Raw genomic sequence first — 23,923 nt, 5'->3', positions numbered from 1 at the left:
CCCTCCCATAGGCAGCGCCTGTGCCTGCGGTTGAGGATGTGGGGGCACCACCATGTCCACCGGTACACCCTGCCATGTAGCAACATTGTGCAGGACACATGCTGCCACAATTATCCTGCACACTACTGGGGGAGCATAGAGTAGCTTCCCACCAGAGTGGTCAAGGGAGCAGAAGCGTGACTTTAGCACTCTGAATGTGCGCTCCACTATGCCCCTGGTTGCAATATGGCAGCATTGTATCTTACCTGGGGTGGTGCGATGGGGTTCCGGATTGGCATCACCATGTGGTTGCTCAGAAGGTAGGCACTGTCCCCTGGAGAAGTGATAATGGTTGTGATTATTGGGGTTTGTGTTTTTGTCTGTGTGTGACATGCATGCATGTGCACGGGCATTTGTACTCACCTAGGAGCCATGTGTCGCCATGCTGCCCAGCTTCCAGGGCCCGGCTCAGGGCAGACATTCTTTATATGAAACTGCCATGGTTGGAGCCTGGGTAGTTTGCATAGACAGAGGTGATGATTCCCTTTGCATCGCATACCACCTGCACATTGATGGAATGCCAGTGCTTGCGGTTTCGATAGATGTGCTCTGTGACCCTAGGTGGACGTAGGGCCACATGGGTGCAATCTATGGCACCAAGCACTTTGGGGAAGTGTGCCACCCTGTAAAAGTCCTGGACTATGGCCTGCCTTTCTGCAGGTGTACTGGGCATGTGTATGTGCCTGCGGACTGAGGGGCACGCAGTCATGATTGCCAACACCTGGTGTAGGCAGCGTGACTGCGTGGCCTATTAGACCCCCCCACTATGGCAGTAGTCTGCTGAAATGACCCAGTGGCCAAGAAATGCAGGACATTGAGCACCTTCTCTAAGGGGCTCAATGCTTGGGAGCAGAGGGTGGGGGATGTAAGGTCATCTTCCCACTCCCTGACCAGGTCTAGGATGATACGAGGTGGAAACCTATACCTGCCGTAGACCTGGTCATCAGGCATCCCAAAAAGGCTAGTGTGGGGGAAAAAATGCGGGCCCTGGCTATTCTCCTCCTCCTGCGGTGTCCCACGATCAGTGCTGCGACAAATGGGGCATTCATCGTAGCTGGATATACGTGTTTGTTGTTTGCGGGCACTTTTATGCTGTGCGCGGGGTCACTTGTGCCTGCCTACCTGTGGCGGGCGTGTTGACGCATGTGCGCGTCTTTTAGCGTGCGCTTGTTTCCCGTATTCGATTCCATGAATACGAGTTGTTCGCGTGCGTGTGTGCGTTCCGTGTATTTCCCTGCAGTACTTCCCCAGTTACGCCTTCTTTTTCACACGTTGTTCCCCTGTGAAATCAAAAAGAAGATATTGAGGCTGAGTACCCCAAAAGGAAATACACCAAACGTGGGTTACAAAGAAAGATACAAAGATCTTTATTCTATACTGAACAGTTTCAAAGGACAAAGCAACAGATAGCTATCAGGCCCTCAGTACAACAAAGCGAACTCCAGCCATGTTCGGTTTGCTCAGTGAGTGGGGCTGTACATTAGAATAGTCACAACTTTAATACAGTTTGACACATGATGTCCAGCCCACTTGCAAGTTAATACATCACAGATCTAGGGCTCATGCCGAGTTCATACATCTATACATTTAGAGTTTACCATTAATTCATTTACCAACAAGTTACAATGGCAACAGTATGTCTTTGGATTTCTCGTTGAGCCTTCTCATACATTTATATACAATGCAGTTAAACAAGTGTTCACATTTCAGTATTTGAATATATTATGTTTAACATGTGCTTGCGGATTAGCTTCGTTGGCATAGGTAATCCTCTATACACAGGTCAACGAAGGACAAGGTCTCAGTTCATGACCCCAACATGTGGCCTGCAGGCAAGTTACATATTAGCTTGTACACAGAGGTCAAGACGACCATGTTACTTTCGGAATGACACTGTCCATCATCTTGGAACACAGGGTGACTTTTAGAGAGAGAATCTCAAATGGTGGATGAACCTAAAATGGCGGCTAACACAGATTTAAAGGTCGAGTCCTTGCAACGCGGATTCTTTTCACAAAGCTTGGCTTAGGCCAATATACATATATTCATAATGTATAAGAGGCATGATATGATTTCCCGTTCGACAAACCCTCCTTTTGGCCTATGCCAAGCGCTAAATTTACTTCTGATCACTTCACAAACAACTCCAAGTCTCAATGTCCATACACCCTGAATCACTATCGGAAATATCTATTGCCATTAGATTAGTTATCAAAATTTCTTTCATCACATACTCGTTGGAGTTCTTGTCTGGGGCGTGTACCTTGCGTCCTAATGTACCCATCGCCTGTGCGCAACACCCCCCTAGCATCAAACATATACTAGGTAGACACTGTATACAGCAACAAAGAAACAACAAAATTCCCAAAATGATCAGCAAGACCGAAAGTACCTTCCAACCCCAAGATCGCAAGAAATCCCAGAACCAAGCGCTAAGATTCCAATTTCCCTCGGGAGCGTGCACTTCTTAACTAAGGACGTGCAGCTTTTGTATTGCCTTGAAGATAGTTGGGGAGGAATCTGGCACAAAAACGCAGCAAGCAGACCCCACTAATTTACACACTCCACCACGTTCAGCCAGAATGATATCTAATGCCATCCGGTTCTGAAGTGCTATTAATCTTATTGCTTTCTGTTCTAACGTCATATTATAGAGTATTTCCGCGGTCCCGTTGATGGTTCTCACCAGTACTCTCTCCAGGCTCCTGATATCTTCAGAGTTCATTATTTGTCCCCGAAATGGCACAAAGGACCTTGCTACATCTCCAAAAACTTGTGCTGGAGTATCACCATCCTCGTCCCATCGTGGACGAGCCTTTGAAACCTCTCCAGTACTGGCTATGAATACCCTGGGTAAAAGGATCCCTAAATAACAAGTTCCCTGCCAATCCCTTGGGAACCATGGAAATGCTACATTACCGCAAACAAATTAGACAGGTTCTGTCTTCCCCAGTCAAATTCGCAACGTTGGCGCAACCTTTAAAATCTCCCATTGACTGAGTACCATTCTGTGTTCAGAAACCATTCTGCACAGAGTACCATTCTGTGTGCAGAAAGAAACTGAATCAGGGCTATGGTTAACAGCGTAAGAAGGAGGCGTGGCATCCTTATTGCCTATAGGAGCCATCTTAAAAGAAATCAAAGATTGGAAAGGACGAGCCAGTCTATCAGAAGGCCTAATAGAAGCAATATTAAGCTTGCTCCTATTCGCAAAAAGTGAGCATCCCAGGGGCGTAAGAACACGCTTCTCAAAATTATTCAAATTAGTACCATCACAATTCCCTGAGATGCTATCGTTCCATCGGCCAAAGAACAGTGCTCTAAGAGAGGCATAACAAGCAGTTGTCAAAGGTAAAGGGTGAATATACCAACCTAGCCCCTTATCCCCGTGTTGCGGCAAATGTGAACAGACCCAGCAGTTGGACCTATTAAAGATAGCATGTGTAGCATTCATGATGAGTAATAGTGTATTATTGTGGTATCTCTGTCTATGCTGAGAGTCCCTAGGAGATAGTGTGTGCAGATGCACAAAAGGAGTAGAAACAGTGGGTACATTTTCAGTTGGTAGCAAATTTTCTAACAGATGCACTTCTTCTAGATACCAGAAGCCTAAAACAATGACTATTATAAAACCAATTAACATTATAAAAAAACAGAAGTACGTTTTCGGGGCCCAAACAGTTTGTCCATTTTCACAGCTGGTCACACATCCATTTATCAGTCCTGTGTGAGCAGTAGCGGTTGCAGGCATTGTAATCTTCAAACAAACACGCCAATGTTATTTTGCTGGCAACCTCCAGGCCGAGCGATTTCTTAGTCCTTCCACAAACCCTAACCAACAGAATCCCCTTTTTCAAACAATTATTTGGCCCAAAAGCAAGCCCTTAATGATATTTTTTCCCTTCTTCTCCAAATGCAAAGCCGAACCGTGGCGTAAGTCTATTTTCTTGGACGCAGATTATACCTAGTCGTCCCTCGTACTGATTGATCCGAGAACAGCGTGTCGTCACTTCCCGTTGGAAGCAACGTATCAAGAGCAAGTGAAGGTGCAAGATCCAGAACAACAGTTTCCAGAAACAAAACTTTTGGTGAGTGTGGAGACAAAATGGCTGCTTCCCCAGGCCTCACGGGCTCAGAGAGAGTCTCCGATGCACTCTCAATGCTGTTTACTGCTTCGAGATCGTTGGTTGCAGTACTGGTGAGGGGTTCTGTTTCTTCTGTATCGTCTGGCACTGGTTGTGGAATCCTCTTGACGTGCGTCGCATGGATCCAGTTTTTCCGGCCTGCGACCCGCACCGCAGTCTGTGTGACCAGCAGGACTTGGAAAGGGCCCTGCCACCGAGGTGCAAGGAAAGAGGATCGCTCAAATGACTTTGTCACAACCCAGTCACCGAACCGAATGCTATGACCTGGACCCTCGTATCGTATAGGTAAAGCCTCTCGGACCTGGTGATAAATCAAATACAGGTTTTTTGTCAACTGGCTACAGTAATCTGAAAGAAGTACATTTTCAACATTTCTCAAAGAACGACATTTTGGAAGGTTCCAGATATTAGCAGGTCTCCCCATTACCACCTCAAAGGGAGAGAGTCCAGTCTTAGTTTGAGGGCTTGTGCGCATGGATAACAACACGATCGGTAAGGCGTCCAGCCATTTTACTTTGGTGCTGGCACACGTCTTAGCGAGCTTGTTCTTGATAATGCCGTTGCGTCTTTCTACTAGTCTGGCACTCTGAGCGTGTCTGGCCGAATGGAACCGTTTGTCGATCTGTAATCCCGCGCATATCTGCAGAATTACAGCAGTGACAAAATGTGGACCATTGTCTGAACAGATGACTCTTGGCAGCCCGAACCTAGGAAAATATTCCTTTAACATAGGTTTCGCAGTAGTCATGGCTGTAGCGTCTTTAACAGGAAAAGCCTCAACCTATTTGCTAAAAGCACAGATGGCAACTAACATGTATTTCAAATTATTGCACCGCTCCATTTCGATAAAATCAAAGTGTATGACCTCAAAGGGGACAGAAGGTGGACCGAAACTTCCCCTAGGGGTTGATGTTCCCTTTCCCACATTATGCTGTAAACAGATCATACAGTTTTGGTCAAAATGATCAGCTACCTTAGAAATGTTGTCATTCACCCATACATTTCCCAGCATTTTTGTAATCTTGCGGGCACATATATGTGTAGGGCCATGAGCCATGACGACCACCATCATGATGTACGCATCAGGAAGTAACCAGTTCCCTTCAACAATGTCCACCCAACACCCATCATCATCGAGTTTCCCCAAGCCCTCGGCCCATTTCTTGGACTCTTCTAATGTGGCATCGGCTTGGATATCCCATACAGAATCAACACCCTCATCCATTGCATAGGCATTTACAGTCTCCCTTGAAGTGTACATGTCTGCAGAGAGATCAGTGGCAGTCTGTTTAGCCATCTGATCAGCGAAAGCATTTCCTTTTCCTATATCATCTACAATCTTTTGATGAGCTGCACATTTTACGACAGCTAACTGAGTAGGGAGTGCAAGCACTGAGAGCAGTTGTACTATTAGGGAGCCATGCTGGATCTTTGTACCATGTGAAGTTAAGAACCCTCTTTCTGACCAAAGTCTCCCAAAGTTGTGAACCACCCCAAAGGCATACTGGCTATCACTGTATATATTCACAGTAAGCCCTTCGGAAAGTTCACAAGCTCGGGTCAATGCTATAATCTCTGCGGCCTGCGTGGAGTTATGCGTGATTCTCTTAGTTTCCACAACTGTGCTCAATGTAGTGATTGCATAAGCAGCTGTGGATGTACCATCCAGAAGTTTGAAGCAGGAGCCATCACAAAACAGCTCCCCTTGTGGATTGTTCAAAGGAGTATCTTTTGGATCGATTCTACCCTTTGTCTCTTGTTCGGTAGTGTAAAGGCAGTCATGTGACTCATCGTCACTGCAAGCAGTATCTTGCAGGAAAGGTAAGAGTTCAGCCGGATTAAGGAAACAACACCTCTTAATTTGTATGTGTGGTGCAAACAAGATCAATTCATATCTCATCAGCTGTGCGGAAGTGAGGTGTTGCGTTTAAGTTCTATTCAGTAGAACATCTACAGAGTGAGAAACCATCAGGGTTAAAGCATGGCCTAGGACCATTCCCGAACTCTGGTTTACAGACGCAGCAGCGACAGCTCACAAACCTCTTGGCAAAGCACATGCTACAGGATCAAGGGCGGAAGAAAAGTAACCGCATGGCCTATTCTTCCCTCCATGTTCCTGCGTTAATACAGCCAAAGCACATCCATCACATTCATGCACAAACAACACAAAGGCCTTTTCATAGTTTGGTGTGCCGAAAACCGGTGCCGAGCACAATGCAGTCTTGAGCAAATCAAATGCACGCTGGTGCTCCATGTTCCACGGCAATGGCAAAGAAATGCCCTTCTTCGTCAGAGCCAACATCGGCTTAATCGTTAACGAAAAGTTGGGGATCCACTGCCTACAGTAAGAAGCCATTCCTATAAAGGCTCTAACTTCCTTCTGTGTATTTGGGACAGACATGCTAGAAATTAGTTTTATCCATTCAGGTGTCAATCTTCTTCCCTCCTTTGACAGGAGATAGCCTAAATAGACGACCTCCTGGCAACAATATTGAAACTTTTTAAGCAAAGCTTTGTGACCATGTTTAGCCAGATGAATAAGCAACAACACAATGCCCTCCTTAGAAGCGCTCTCTGAGTCAGCAGCTAAGAGCAGGTCATCAACATATTGAAGCAGTGTGCAGGTAGAGGGCAATTCAAGAGTATCAAGCTGTTCTTTCAAAGCCCTACTATAGATGCTAGGACTTTCATTGTAACTTTGCGGTGCATGGGTAAAGGTGAATGAGCGTCCCCAAAGGTGAACGCGAACAGGTATCTACTGTCTTTGTGTATAGGAATACTAAAGAATTTTTTTTTCAGATCCACAACACTAAAGTGAGTAGCGGAAGCTGGGATCATAGTCAATATTGTCGTCACATCAGGCACAATTGGAAATTGCGGAGCAACGATATTATTGATGGCACGTAAATCAATTATGAAACGAAAAGGAATTGCATTATCACCTTTTTTGTACACGGGCAAAATCGGACTATTGCACAAACTACCTGCAATTTCCTCAATCACCCCACAAAATTGGAGTCGATGCATTTCAAAGCTTGCTCACCCTCAACTGAAATCTTATACTGTGGATACGTAGCAGCTTTAATCCATGTTTCAAGACAATTTTAACAGGCTCAATTTGCAAAACACCGTCATCATTGTCATCAATTGCCCACAAACACTCCGGAACATCACTAAATTCCAGCGGCAAAGGTCTGGTCAAGTATTGAGAGACAGAAAGTTGCTATGGTGAAATCGTCAAACGCACTCAATTTGAAGAACAAGAACAATGAATTACCGCATTTAATTCCTTCAACAGATTCAACCCCAGCAAATTCTCTCCACAATTCAAAGTCAAAAGGAATGGACAGTGGTCCGTAAAGGGACCCAAAGAAATAGGTACAGGTGAAGAAACCGGACAGACAACTGGCGTGCCAGAAAACCCTACAGAAACATTGGTTTGCCCTAACAGTGGAATGTTTGGAACCCGAGAATGATCAATGGAACACTTTTGTGCCCCTGTATCTATCAAGAATAGATGTTTCCTATTTCCCACTAACATTTCAACATAGGGACCTTTCTGATTAACGGAAATAGGCGTAGGTTCCAAACCCTGCTTCGGGCAATCGTAGCGAAACAAAATGCCATTGAAAGGAAGTTCTTCAGAGAGGTAAGCGGCAGGGGGATGATCAAAAATGTTTCTAGTATCCACACTTGGTGCCTGATTATCCTGCAAAAAAGGTTGCTGTGGATCCTGTGCAAACTGACCTCTACCAGGACCCCCTACACCCGGGCGACCTCTGGATCGTCTACCCATATTCCCAAATGTGTTATTTTACCTCTGTCGGAGGAATGGGCATTGTGCACGCCAATGACCCTCTTGCCTACAATAGGCACACTGGTTAATGTTTACAGGACCCAAGGGTACATTTCCTTGTGGAACATACTGACCTCTAATTTGTGAATTACCCCCTCTACGGCCTCTTACAATTTGCTGTAATAATAGTCTTCAAATCACCTTTTCTCTTTTTTACTTTTTCCTTTTCATTATTGACACGATTCTCATAGTGCTGAGCCATGTGCAGTACTTCAGATTGAGACTTCACTTGCCAAGCGCTCTCAGAATACATAATTTGCGACTGGATGTCAGGCAACAATCCACGCACAAATTTGTCTACGAATAACCTTTTCCCAGACTCTGTTCCCAAGTCTTGACCACTGAAATCCGAGAATATCTGTTCAAACCGATTAAAGAACTCGGTAGCACCCTCAGACTTCCCTTGGACACAGGCCGTATGCTTGTCCCACATAATTCTTTTTTCAGGAATTATAGTTTTTAATTTCACAACTATTCTGTCAGGTAGAGTTAATATCACCTGAGGCGGTCTCTCGCCAGCTGGTCTTTCTCCTTCGAGTCTAATTATGTTAGCCCATGTATCTCCTAGCCCCGCTACATCGTCTATAGTCCTAACCTGTTTCCACAAATCTACGGGCAGGAGTACAGGAAATAACAAATCAATATCACTTAAAGTGAATACTGAGGATTGCAGAACAGACTCTATTTCTTTATAGAACCCTGTCGGATTTTTCCTAATGTCGGGAATAGATTGTCTAATAGTTTTCACCTCCTGTCTCGAAAACGGGACGTGAACAAACTGTGACACATAATGTGCAGGTATTTCCACAGCAGCTGTACCCGCTGCAACATTAGCAGGGATCTCAACCTCTCTCATAGGCAACTGATAAGTAGGGAAGTCTGAACGCTTACTAAGCAACAGAGCCAAATCGAGCGCTAAAGCAGCTGAAGAAGTGTCAAGTGAAAAGCTCTCTTATAAATACTTAATAACTCTGTGGGACAACAAATCTTTCTTTTTACACACTCATCCTGTAGGTACTCTACCATTACCTGTATCACTTTCCTCTGCATTTCTGGTGTATACTGACTATATGTGTCATATACTTCAACTGGAGTTATCAACGTGTCTGAGATCCATCTAATTTCGTCCTTCGTGCAAATTCGCTTTTCCTCAGATATCAATTTACGACAAGGAAGTAACCACTTCTGTACATACATACTATCTTCATCTTCATCCCGTAATCTCTCCAACTCCTTTTTATACTCAAATACCCTCTCAACATGCTCTTGTACTTTCTCCACAGTGTCTCTAGAGAATGCTAAGGTATTCAGATCAGTCAACCCTTGTGGGAGATCTGTATTGTTTAATCTGTCCCACATTACACACAAGTGGATACCTAATTCCTCAATAAAAACATTTCTCTCAGGAAAACTATCCATATTAGAAAGTGTGGAAAAAACATAAGCTCGATCACCCCATCCATACAATGCTTAGCCCACGCAATCAACTCACGTTTCTTCTCTGAAGGTACAGTGTTGCGAGTAACAACCCTCGATCCCGCTCCCTGATCTACTACAAGCGGTGCAGAACCACTTGGAAGAGGGAGAGCAGGCAAGTTCAACGGAGGTACTATCACTGGTGCAATAGGAAAAGGTGGAGGGGCAGGTGGAGGAGCAGCAACAAAAGGAGGAACAACGACTGGAGGAAGAGGAACAACAGGAGGAACGATAGGAGCAGGGGGAAGAATAACAGCAGGAAGAGGCAAACCAGCAGGAAGAGGAACATACGGAGGTGGCGCAGTGGCACCAGGCCTTTGTTCATTTAACAATTTGTCGATAAGTTCGGTGGAAACATGAGGTCTTTGGAAGGATAGATTTTCTGAATGCCAAGTGAGAAAGCCCTATCCATATTCCTAGCTGACTCAGACTGTTTATCTTGGTCATATAACAACACTTTTTCGGCTTTCGTCTTATGACGGCGCGCATATTTTTCCCTACTTTTAAGCTGCTGTAAAGCTTCTTTTTTCCAGTTCTGTAATACATCAAATGCTGCAGGTCTAGCCTTTTTCTTTAATAAAATTGACTCTAAATACTCAATATGAGGGATTTCAAAACTACCATTGATCGGCCACTGAAGTTCTGAAGCAAGTCTAGAGTGTCTGTGCCAAATATCATTAAACACTATACTACCAATGCCATGCTTACAGTACATAGTACAAGCCGGCGACCCCTCCTGTGATGCCGGACGGCTAAATTCCAAAGATTGTCTATCGCTGAGGAATAACGCCCTGAAGCAGGTAGACAATTTCCCAGGCATAACAGAATACTGGTGTTACCTGGTCAGTAATTGTATTTGCAGATACAATGCGCCAAAACAAATTATCAGGATGCTTAAGAATCGGGTCATGACTCACCTGATCAGTCCTAAGGAGGTCCGATCGGATTACAAAGTTCTTCTAACAAATTTTACCTCGTGTTTGGTGATTTCGGCAAATCTGCCCGCCTTGATATGTGGACCCTCGTTAAGATGCCAACTCGGACCGCAAGCTCACCGGCCAGGGATCTGGCCATGCAGCACTCTTGAGGTGTTGTGTCTCATTCAGAAAGGGGCCCCTTTTTGTTTACACCGTCCGATCCCAGTCCGATAGCTTGCGTCAACCTTCAACGAGCTGGCATCAATCTTGAGGGACCCTATTCGGGCGCCATCTGTGAAATCAAAAAGAAGATATCGAGGCTGAGTACCCCAAAAGGAAATACACCAAACGCGGGTTACAAAGAAAGATACAGAGATCTTAATTCTATACTGAACAGTTTCAAGGGACAAAGCAACAGATAGCTATCAGGCCCTCAGTACAACACAGCAAACTCCAGCCCTGATTAGTGTGCTCAGTGAGTGGGGCTCTACATTAGAATAGTCGCACCTTTTATACAGTTTGAAACATGATGTCCAGCCCACCTGCAAGTTAATACATCACGGATCTAGGTTTCATGCTGAGTTCATACATCTATACATTTAGAGTTTACCATTAATTCATTTACCAACAAGTTACAATGGCAAAAGTATGTCTTTGGATTTCTCGTTGAGCCTTCTCATACATTTCTATTCAATGCAGTTAAACAAGTGTTCACATTTCACTATTTGAATATATTATGTTTAACATGTGCTTGCGGATTAGCTTCGTTGGCATAGGTAATCCTCTATACACAGGTCAACGAAGGACAAGGTCTCAGTTCAGGACCCCAACATGTGGCCTGCAGGCAAGTTACATATTAGCTTGTACACAGAGGTCAAGACGACCATGTTACTTTCGGAATGACACTGTCCACCATCTTGGAACACAGGGTGACTTTTAGAGAGAGAATCTCAAATGGCGGCTGAACCTAAAATGGCGGCTAACACAGATTTAAAGGTCGAGTCCTTGCAACGCGGATTCTTTTCACAAAGCAGCTTGGCTTAAGCCAATATACATATATTCATAATGTATAGGAGGCACAATATGATTTCCTGTTCGACACCCCTTTCAGCGTGTTATGCCCAATGTCCCGGCCCTTTTTTGGTGTGTGCACTGACGTTGTGCGCTTTCCCTGTGTGCGTCGCGCACGCCGTTCAGGTTGTTGCAATGACGTGTGCGCCTGTGTGCGCCATGCATGGATTTGGCGCACAACCAGTGGAAAACACGCGCAGGCTCTTCCTTGAATCGCACGCGTGCGCGTGCGCTTGCTTTTTCACGCTTGCGCCACCTTTAGCCGGCTTGCGCTAAGATTTTTGGCGCACATTTGTTCCATGAATCGGCCCCTAAGTGTAGATAGATATGTAGGAATTTCTTATGAGTGAAAGAATGAGTGTCCACAATGTTACATAAAGCAAATTACTCAGGATGTTATAGAACGTTTTATATACCTTCCTTTTCCTGATCAGGAAAGTGTGATTTTTTTCTGATCTCATAACAAAAACTTCTCATGATATGCAGTGCAGTGACTGTGGTTGTAATTTACACTGATCACTGCAAAATCTAGTTATTAACAAGTACCCTTTAATAATGATTCATAGAAATAATGTAGCTTGACGTAAGTAATCATGTATTTACATTCAGAAAACCTTTTCTTGTCTACCTATTATTTCAAATAATAGTATGACTAGACATTAAAAAGATGTACACTCAAAATAATTGTAGGAGGTTGGCATGTCTGTATATTTGTTTATAAAACTGACGACACAGATAGGTTATATGTTTTGGTTTCCTGCTTAAAGTTGCATAAACTGCTCTGTACATTTCATATGTTTTAAAATGAAAGAAACTTTGTAATGAACATATGCTTTGTGTATATAGTTATTTATTGTAATGATACCCTTAATGTGTATTTTATTTTGTGTGCAATGTATAGAAGTAGCTTTGCAGGTGAATGAACATTTGAAATTGCTGCAAATATATTTAGAATGTACTGATCCAGAACCAGGTTTATAGTTACCTGAATGCATAGTGTAGCTGCTGTACTTTATTAAGGAAATTCACACCCATGGATAGGCACTGAGCCAATCAGGTGGCTGGAACAATGGGAAAGAATTCACATTACCCTACTGCTATCCCAGCTACCTGAGGCCCTTCACCGGGTAGCATCATTTATTTGTGGAATCTGGGGAGGGAACAGGGAGCCTCTCCCTGTTGCCAAACTACAACCCCCCCCAAAATCCCCTGATCATCTCTGACACCCTCTCCCTCCATCCCTACTTACTTGCGGGTCTAGAGATCGATTCTCTGTTCCCAGCGCTTCTTCAGTCTCCCAGCCACCGCAATAGACATGTAAAAGTAACATTGCTAGGGAGAGGGTGGGGGCGTTATCGTCCCTGGTCTTTTGGTTGTAGCCCCAGATAGAAGCTCAGGGTCTATAACCAAGACGCCAGCTAGCTAGCCCTGAGTCCCCACAGTTCCGACATTAGCATAGCACCAGATCCTTTCCAGACCTACCAACACCCCTGCATTTTACCATGTGGGGCAGCCATTCGCCCCCCTTCCTTGGGAAATTGCCTAGTAGCCCTGTAATGTCTTAAAATATACAATGGACACGGCCGAAGGCTGCGGTTGCTGACCACGACCAAAGACCATGGCTAGTGGTCCCTCAATGTGTTAAACTATACATTGGGCATGGCCATAATCAGTTAGTTCTGTAAGCAATGAGAGAGTCCATTAGTGATGTAAAAGATGATGTAATTAGTGATGTCAGCAGTGATGTCATCAGGGATGTTATCTGTAATGTCATTATTGTGGTCATAGGCTGCACAGCAGGGGGCATAAAGTTAACATGGCTTGTGTTAAATTTTCACCTTAACGTTCCTGCAACTAAAGTTTTGTCCTTGTATATATTACAGGGCCTCCGGTAGAGGCTCTGTAGTTAAGTTTAAGTTGCTCAACCCATTGGAAGAACACTTTTTGGGTGGCTTATAACTTCACCCCCCCACCCCCGGATGAATCTGTGTGAAACTTTGCAAAAAGAAGTATATGGCTCTGTAAGATTGATTCTGTGAAGTTTGGTGGGATTTCGTGCAGGCTGTGTAAAGTTATAGGGGGTCCCAACATTTGTTGTGTTTCTCACAGATGCAATGGTAAAAATATTTTGCTCATGTCTACGGGCCAAACTGCTGGACGAATCTCTCCAGATTTGCAGCAGGAGTGGTGACTTGGTCCTGAAAGTCTTCTTTTATAAATGTTGTGTAAATCCGACCAAAAAGTAGGCCAAAAACAATGATTGATATCTGGGTCTGTACTCAGATTCACTTCCGCGTTTGGTTTATGGGCAGGCCTCCGACTGGCATAGAGGGAGACGTGAGGTCTGCGGACATCAGACGTGTTCACTGATTGTTGAGGAAGAGCGTGAGGTGCATCAGATTTTTGGGACACGCCCCCCATGTTGGATCTGCGGACATTTGCAGCTGACCGTGGACAGCGCTTTGGGGAAAAAGTCTGGAAAACATATCTTAGATAATTTGGTGGTGGTAAGAGGGGATGGGTGCAGCGGGGGAAAAAAGATGATATGGGGCTGTTTTTTAAGGTTGAAAAAGGCTAGACAGGTGCCATAGTTGTCAGCGGACACTGCGGTTGTTCGGGGGAGGCGCGGTGAATGGACAGCTTGGGAAAGATATTTGTGGTTATTTGAGGTTTGGAAGAGGGCAAAGAAATGGTAGGGAAGTGAAATGAAGGCAATGTAGAGTTGTTTGTATAGGTGAAATAAGGTGTGGAAATGCAACTGGGCATGCGGTCTATGCCGGTGTCTGTGGACATAATTTCGATTGTAGGGGCGTGGGGTGAGTTTTTCGGGTGACCTTGTCTGATACTTTCTTGTTATAGTTAATTGTGTTGTGGTCAGTCGCCAGATTCTGGGGTGCATTGTTACTACATTAGAGGTTAGAAGATGTTTTGTTAAATACCAATACAGATAGCGTATGTGAAGTGCTTTGCAATACAGTTTTTTTTAAGTAGTTAGATACCTGTTATTCTAACTAGATTGAGTTTGAAAAGTGTTCTTGCAGTATTATAGATGTAGTTAGATACCTGCTGGCATATTCTTACTGTTAATTGTGCTATAGTTTAGTGACAAAATATTGGTTGAAGGAATATTAAATAGGCATTTGTTAGATTTGCTGGTAACCTATGTTTTGGGGGTAACAGAGGTATCGTTACAATCAAACCAACAACTATTTTTCTAACATATTCAGTGTAATGCCCTGAAGTAGTTGTGGTACCAGCATGGTATATTATACCTAATGTTGTGAAGGTTTTCTTTCCAAGAGATACTTGGCCATGTGTTAAGCCTGTAAGTTCACAGACATTTCTGGTACCCTAGAAGCATTAGTATGACATATTGGCTATGTGAGTTTATTTGTATGGTGGAACAATTGTCTGAATTGCAAACAGGGCATAATATGCCATGATTTGCATTCTGAAGAAGCTGATGAAATGGAATGGATACACAATTTGGTATGAATACATATATACATTGTTCATTAGGGATGTAGTCTTGTGAAACATGGTTGCATAGAGTGCATGTATGTTTCCATCTGTATGAAATCTGGAAGATTTCATTCATATGGATGTTTTTGGTTTCCAGTACTTGTAGTAAGTACATTAAGCATTGTGGTGGATCTTCTTTTGTGTTTATGGTAAATGTTACCATTCCTGCACAGTGGTCCAATTCTTGCCTTATACCTGAGACACTGGGCCTCATTACGAGTACGGTAGTAGGGGGTTAACGGCACAGGTAAGGATGCCGGTGCCATTAACCCCCTACAGCCGCATTCCAAGGTCCCTTAGCGGGTCCCACTAAGGCCGGATGGTTTTACCAGCCGCCCTTAGCGGGACCCGCTAAGGTACCAGGGAGCTAATAACGGGCCTGCTATTTGCGGGCCCGTTATTAGCTCTTTCCCCATTCCCATTGAGCCCTATGGGGGCTCAAATGGGAATGGGGAATGGTTTTCAGAATGGGGACTTACTGGGTCCTCCAAGGTTGGAATGGCCCGGTAAGTCCCCATACCGACTACCCGGACACAGACATGGGTTTGGAGGCAGCCATGGCACTAATAGCGCCATGGCTACCTCCAAACTCGTAATGAGGCCCACTGTAAGTGTTGTCAGGATTATTTGTGGTGTTTCTGTGAAGAACAAGCATTTGCAAAGACAACTGATCTGAGCCGTTTAAGTAACATTGGTGGCAATTGAAAGAGAAGATTCATTGTCACCTTAGCATAGCAATTTGCTCCATTTGTGTTTGTGAATTTAAATGGACCAGAGACTTCTATTTGTGGATCGGTAGATGGGCCTGTACAACTATGTGGCGAAGAGATATTTATGTCTGTATTTTCTGATGGATGTGACCTTGACTTTGCTTTAGATAGTTTTGTGGTTGTATTGTTTGATGCAGGAGTTGGTTGTTGTTTTTTTTAGTGGAATTAATGGGAAATCTGCTAAAGCTTCTGTTTCTATTACTTGTCTTTTAAAAGGATTCTTTTTTTGAGGCACAGGGTATATATTTAAATGGGGGTATATAGTGCCCGTAGCCTGTTGTATTCCAGGATGCAAGAAATGTCAGCATTGACTTTCTTTGCATCAAAGTAAACTAGGAATAGACCATTGAGTGTAAACAGATGTGGAAATGCTATGTTTTGTTGAATACATTACAGTTTGCAAGCGTTGGCATTAAGCAGATACATTTTAGATTTTGTTGTGTTAATTATTGCCTGACATCAGGCGCAGATGTGTTTTGCCCATACAGCTGATGGATTAGTCTACTATTTAGATGGATTTTGCATCTTTAGTCAGCAGCCCAGTTCTAATGTCTTTTAAAATGTTAGCATATGTGAGGTCTGCAGACTGGCGCATGTTTTTGAGATAGTTCTTTGTAGTGAAAGTGTTGCCAGAAATTTACATTTCCAATGCTGTCGAGAGTATTGCAGCATTCTTTGTGTCCTAATGTAATGAAAATAGGTTGCCCTTTTATTGGCGTCAACTGTATGAGGTCTCTCAAAACAATAACAGGTTTTGCCCCAAACAGTTCCTTGTAGTTGGTTTTTAGGACTTCTTGTATTCAAGGATGAATTAAAGCCAACATGAGGTTGGACACCATGCTTACTTCATCTATCCGAAACACCTTCATTTGTTTTAGAATTATGCATGCCACAATTGCAACCTATGCTGACAATTTGTGGTATTTTAATTTGTGTTGGTGTTCTACAGGGAGGAGGAGTAGTTGGTGTAAAGTGATACCACCTATGTTGTGAGCAGATAAACCAGCAGGGGCTTTTATTAGAGCCAAAAAGTTGTTGTTTGTTAAGTTTTGTAGACATGTGCTGATTATTTTAATTAGAAATGTTTTGCCAGAAGCAGCTTCTCCGCTTACATACAGGAGCAGAGGTTTATAATTTCTCCAGGTACAGGTTTTACTGTCATGTTCAAAAACGATGTTCAATTTCTTGAGTGACTTCCAGATAAATGGTGAGTTGTTCATCATTTAGCTGAGATTGTAGAACTGACAAGTCTTCCTCAGATTGGTTATAATGATACATGGTATTTTCTACCTCAGCTATTGTATTTCTGCTTCTTTTCAGAATGTGGGTCATGGCTTCCTGTAAGGGAAGGTTGACTGCCCTCAGGAATGTTCAGTTGACCTTCAATTTCTTCCTCTTGTTGGCATTCATTATCCAACATGCCTTTGTATTGTTTTAAATTGTCATTTGTTATACTGCTTTCATTTGCTTTAAATGCACTTCAAATTAATCATTGTCACCTAATAATTCGTTCTCTTTTCTCCAGGGTTTAAAAAGTTGGAGTAGGGCCTTGTAATGCAGTTCTCTATGTTGTGCAGATTTAAATGATAACTTCACATGATTAATTAGACTGGGTTTAGTTAGCGTCACTAGGTATCCTTCACACGTTGAAACTGAATATTGGCAACTTGTCTCAATTGGTGTGACATTGTTTTTGTAGGTGTAGTTTTGGGCAATGTTGTAGAGCCACATGTTATCCAAAGTAGTACATCTATTTGAGTAGTATGTGTCTAGTAAATTGTTTTAGTTTTAAATTGCCTGGCTGTTGGGATAATTTGTGGCTATGTTTTCTATCTTTTGGTAGGATTTTAGTACACTTTTTTGGGATGAGGCTGGTCCAAGGTTCAGCCAGACAATGTGCTCAGATTTGCCACGTAAGGCTGTACCAGTTAAACGGTCTGCAGCTACGTAGGACCCACATTCACTATGGGAGAGCATTTTTAGTACAATTTCTGTGATAGTGTTTTGTCAGATGATATGTCATCCCAGAGGTTCTCAGCTTTGGTGAGATAGGCTGTGGACATATCTTGCAACTGCAGTGGATTTGTCTGCAATGTATTTTATGTATATTTTTGCATTCCTTAAGAGGGAAATTATTGCATTGTAATCATTGATCTACTTGGATGCTTCGTCCCTTTTAATGTTGGTATTTTTAGGGGATTTGCCTTTTACACTGTGCTAACAGAAGACATTAAGCTATTTACTTGTCCTTTTAGAACACCGGTCGAGGGAAGCAAAAGCAACATTTGGTATAGTATTTCACTTTGTTTTATATGTATGAAGGCAGTATTTGCCACATTTATGTTTTTGGAAATGTAACACTTGTCTATGTAGATCACTTTGTGTGATTTCTGAAGGTATGTTGCAGGTAATGTATGTTTGAATAAATTGTAATACAGGGGCATAAGAATGATGTCCACATTTTGGAGCATCTTTTATCCACAAAACCTTTGGATTTTTGGAGCTCCTCTGGATTGATATTCTTTTCTCCAAAAGAACTGTTGGACTTCTCTGAGCCGAGGGGTAGTTTTATTGCAGATAAAATGCAGGATGGCTATGAAGCAATGATGGAAGTAGCTTGGAGTCTGACAGAGAGTCTTTGTTTCTTTGTGTCTGGGAATAAGAATGTTGAGCTCCAGCGAGTGCTTTCCCTTACCCATTCCACCCGCTATTAGTACCGTTGGGCTCCCCTTGTCCTATAAGGAGTCATGTTCATCTAGCAATGAATTGTCAGTAGTTAGCCAATGCCCTCTGATTTCACCAACTTTAAAGACACATTTGAGTACAAATGCAACAGATGCTGATTTGCATTCGCAACCGGCACTAACCACATCTCTGTGTTCAGCTAAACAGACCTTGCTAGAGTCACAGCCTGCCACTATTGGCAATGCGATTTCCGACATAGAATTGCTTGAAGTAAGCAAAACTATTGACGTGGCGGCGTCACAAACAAATGCCCTGAGTTAATGCGACATGCAGCCCATCGCTCTCATTAAGGAAATGTCATCTTTAAATAAGGTTGTACAATGTGAACGAACCGTTCCGCTGGTACCCAATCTCAAAAACACACTTGGTCCATGTTCCCCCAATCGAGTGAAGGAGTTAGATGGAACCCGAGATTAGCAGCAAGGCTACAGATCAGTCTCTGGCACAGGATGCGTGTGCATGAGGCACTACTGTAAAAGCTCTAATATCGAACATTGATGATGACTTTGGCAAAACGAATCCAGAACTGAGCCTGGCTCAGTCCGCAGCCATAAAGAACTTGGTAACTGATATGTCCTCTCGTCCCAGGAATTGCAGTGTGAGTACGGGACATTGCAGTAATACTGCCTCCATTTACATGAACTCGTCTCAAGTGAGGTGTGACGACAAGAAGTTGAGATAAAACTTTGTAGCTGCAGCGGCAAGAGAGGCTCGCTTGGCTGAACGCCTGAAGATAGATTTTATGCAAATCAAGCAGTCCCTAATGAGCCCAAGAGCTCCCGCTTCCAAGTCTAAGGAGCCTGAAAAACTGGTAACGACACATCATAGCTCCTTCCTTAAAATTCCTGCCATTTGAAACTACAGGAACTATGATTCGCCTGCTACTGGAAGTGCAAAAAAGGTAGCAGGCGCCCCTCTCTCGAAAGAACAAGGCATGATAACCTGTTCAGTGGTTATTAACCACATTGAGAGTTCGCAGCCATTGCTTTTTGCTCACTGTACCTTCACAGATGGGAAATATCCATTTGCATATCAGTCTTTGTCCCGCCCACAAGGGCAGTCCAGCACCGAAATGCCATGGCAATTCCTCTCTGAACAAGAGTACCATCAGCAACCCCATACACGTGTTTCAGCTTTGTTGGGCATCATCAGTGAGGTGAAGCTGAGCCTCTCTAAGCACAGTGAGCAGGGAGTCCACGTCTGGTTGCCCCCAGGTAACCTAGGGTGACCAACCCCAAGTTCCTTTCAAAAATACAAAAAAGGTAGCAGGCGCCCCTCTCTCGAAAGAACAAGGCATGATAACCTGTTCAGTGGTTATTAACCACATTGAGAGTTTGCAGCCATTGCTTTTTGCTCACTGTACCTTCACAGATGGGAAATATCCATTTGCATATCAGTCTTTGTCCCGCCCACAAGGGCAGTCCAGCACCGAAATGCCATGGCAATTCCTCTCTGAACAAGAGTACCATCAGCAACCCCATACACGTGTTTCAGCCTTGTTGGGCATCATCAGTGAGGTGAAGCTGAGCCTCTCTAAGCACAGTGAGCAGGGAGTCCACGTCTGGTTGCCCCCAGGTAACCTAGGGTGACCAACCCCAAGTTCCTTTCAAAAATACAAAAAAGGTAGCAGGCGCCCCTCTCTTGAAAGAACAAGGCATGATAACCTGTTCAGTGGTTATTAACCACATTGAGAGTTCGCAGCCATTGCTTTTTGCTCACTGTACCTTCACAGATGGGAAATATCCATTTGCATATCAGTCTTTGTCCCGCCCACAAGGGCAGTCCAGCACCGAAATGCCATGGCAATTCCTCTCTGAACAAGAGTACCATCAGCAACCCCATACACGTGTTTCAGCCTTGTTGGGCATCATCAGTGAGGTGAAGCTGAGCCTCTCTAAGCACAGTGAGCAGGGAGTCCACGTCTGGTTGCCCCCAGGTAACCTAGGGTGACCAACCCCAAGTTCCTTTCAAAAATACAAAAAAGGTAGCAGGCGCCCCTCTCTCGAAAGAACAAGGCATGATAACCTGTTCAGTAGTTATTAACCACATTGAGAGTTCGCAGCCATTGCTTTTTGCTCACTGTACCTTCACAGATGGGAAATATCCATTTGCATATCAGTCTTTGTCCCGCCCACAAGGGCAGTCCAGCACCGAAATGCCATGGCAATTCCTCTCTGAACAAGAGTACCATCAGCAACCCCATACACGTGTTTCAGCCTTGTTGGGCATCATCAGTGAGGTGAAGCTGAGCCTCTCTAAGCACAGTGAGCAGGGAGTCCACGTCTGGTTGCCCCCAGGTAACCTAGGGTGACCAACCCCAAGTTCCTTTCAAAAATACAAAAAAGGTAGCAGGCGCCCCTCTCTCGAAAGAACAAGGCATGATAACCTGTTCAGTGGTTATTAACCACATTGAGAGTTCGCAGCCATTGCTTTTTGCTCACTGTACCTTCACAGATGGGAAATATCCATTTGCATATCAGTCTTTGTCCCGCCCACAAGGGCAGTCCAGCACCGAAATGCCATGGCAATTCCTCTCTGAACAAGAGTACCATCAGCAACCCCATATACGTGTTTCAGCCTTGTTGGGCATCATCAGTGAGGTGAAGCTGAGCCTCTCTAAGCACAGTGAGCAGGGAGTCCACGTCTGGTTGCCCCCAGGTAACCTAGGGTGACCAACCCCAAGTTCCTTTCAAAAATACAAAAAAGGTAGCAGGCGCCCCTCTCTCGAAAGAACAAGGCATGATAACCTGTTCAGTGGTTATTAACCACATTGAGAGTTCGCAGCCATTGCTTTTTGCTCACTGTACCTTCACAGATGGGAAATATCCATTTGCATATCAGTCTTTGTCCCGCCCACAAGGGCAGTCCAGCACCGAAATGCCATGGCAATTCCTCTCTGAACAAGAGTACCATCAGCAACCCCATACACGTGTTTCAGCCTTGTTGGGCATCATCAGTGAGGTGAAGCTGAGCCTCTCTAAGCACAGTGAGCAGGGAGTCCACGTCTGGTTGCCCCCAGTGATTTCCCATCTGTGAAAGGCACAGTGAGTAAAAGCAGTGGCTGCGAACTCTCAAGTGGTTAATAACCACTGAACAGGTTATCATGTCTGTTCTTGCGAGAGAGGGGCGCCCGCTACCTTTGTTAAACTATTTGTTAAGGAACCTGGGATTGGTAACAATAGGTCTCCTGGGGGCAACCAGACGTGGTCTCCCTCTCACTGTGCTTAGAGAGGCATCAGCTTCACCTCACTGATGATCCCCAACAAGGGTGAAACACGTGTATGGGGTTGCTGGTGGTACTCTCGTTCAGATTGGAATTGCCATTGTATTTCGGTGCTGGACTGCCCCTGGGCAGGACAAAGACTGATATGCAAATGGATATTTCCCATCTGTGAAAGGCACAGTGAGTAAAAGCAGTGGCTGCGAACTCTCAAGTGGTTAATAACCACTGAACAGGTTATCATGTCTGTTCTTGCGAGAGAGGGGCGCCCGCTACCTTTGTTAAACTGCTACTGGAAGTGGTCTCCACTCAATCGACTTAACAAGTACCCCGATGAATGACAAAATGGTAGGACAATTCAATACAATCGGGAAAACAAACTCAACATTCCTTCGCTGCTGAGAAGGCATCATCCACAACTGGCCCAGAGGGCCCAAATAAAGATTGGACAGAAAATTCAAACACTCATCCAAATCTGCCACATTCAAACGCTATTGAGCAGGAGCAGGCAAATAAACATCACCTCTCGGTGGCAGCCGGGTTGCAAATTTACAATAATGTAATGGCTGCAACCTTGACTGCCTTGATACCGTTCATAAAGTTATATGAAACCCTGCATGAAGACTTGAGCAACCAGAATGCCCTATTAGCAGTGGTAAATGCAAAGATATCAACTCTGGAATCTCTCGCTGATCAGACTTTGAGATGACTGGACGATGAAGCTGAGAAGTCATCCAAATGACATAACAGACTGAGTGATCTGGCTCAGAACGAACTATGCCAGACAACTGCGCTTATTAATGCTCTATTGGAATGCGGGAAATGGATGCGTTCGAACTCCCAGAAAGGATTTCCCACCAAAGAGTTAGGTGGTCATGTCTGTGACTCTAACTCCACACAGAGGCATCCTGTCAGAAATCACTCAAGTGTGACACAAACTCACCAGAGAACAAGTACGATTAGCTCTAATGCACATAAATTGCATGCTCAACCAATAATGCCCCCGAAAGATGATCTTGCGAAGTACTTTCCATGCGCCACTGCACAACTGAATGCCACAATAACAGCTTCAAAAGCGCAGACATCAACCTCGAATGTCTCATCCACTTGCACCACAAGTCAGGTGTCTGACTCCGCTATCCAACCAGGAAATTCTGTGGTGCCACAAGCCCCTCAAAAGGAAGTCAAAGTGATGAGAGGACCTTCCCGCCCCCCAACCTCATCAGTTGGGCCAAAGGTGGTCTCTTTCGGAATCTTTGACAATGCAAAAAAATTGGCTTCAGGGAAACCAAGCAGCAACAACCATAAACCCAAATCAAGTGCAAAAAAAGACACTCAAGTCAAGAAATCCAGCGGCCCCCCAAAATCAAATTCCGCAAAGAAGTTCATTAGGAATCTATCCACTCCTCCTCCAGTCTTGATTTTCAAACGACCAGAGAAACCTCAATCCACAGCCAACAAGTCTGAGAACAAGTGTCAAATGATCGAGACTGTGGTGGTCACCAAGCGTCCTGCAGGCACGTGACTTCGCCTCGATTCAGAATGTACAAATGAAATAGAGTCTTTTACATCTGAAGATCTTGCCAATCTTTCTACCTACTCGGTAGGTGAAGAGTCCACAGATAACATCAATGTTGGATCATCTGACGAGGAGTCAGAGAATGATGACTGCGAAGAGTTGATTCACAAGAAAAATCTAGGAGGCATGACAAAATCAAAAGTCAAAAAGAAGATGGATGTGACTGAATTCCATTGACACACTTGGTCGCCAGCATCTAAGATTCCAGAAACAAAAGCGAGTGCTCACAAATGCCCACCACCTGGCTTGAAGCTAAATCCTAAATGCACTTCCTCCCAAGCTGAAAAATCAGTAAAAGAGAAGTGGCTGCACGACGAGTGGCAAGATAACAAATCTGCAGAAAGGAAAACAATTGGAAATTGAACATATCTTGAAAGATATTAATTTGGTCAACCTGAACAGACGAAACATCATGAAATTGCTAAACTGTATCTCTGCCTTAAGCCAAATAGAATCAGATGATATTCAAATAGTTTAATATAAATATGAAAAACGCTCAGATTGGGTTATACTTCATGTGCATTCTCGCCTGGTGGCAAATACTTTGAGAGCAGCAAAGGATGAGCTCCTAGCATTTGGTTAT

Source organism: Ambystoma mexicanum, chromosome 4q (assembly GCF_040938575.1).
Source record: "Ambystoma mexicanum isolate Mex_15411 chromosome 4q, UKY_AmexF1_1, whole genome shotgun sequence".
Taxonomy (NCBI): Eukaryota; Metazoa; Chordata; class Amphibia; order Caudata; family Ambystomatidae; genus Ambystoma; species Ambystoma mexicanum.
Note: the sequence above shows the minus strand (reverse complement) of the source record.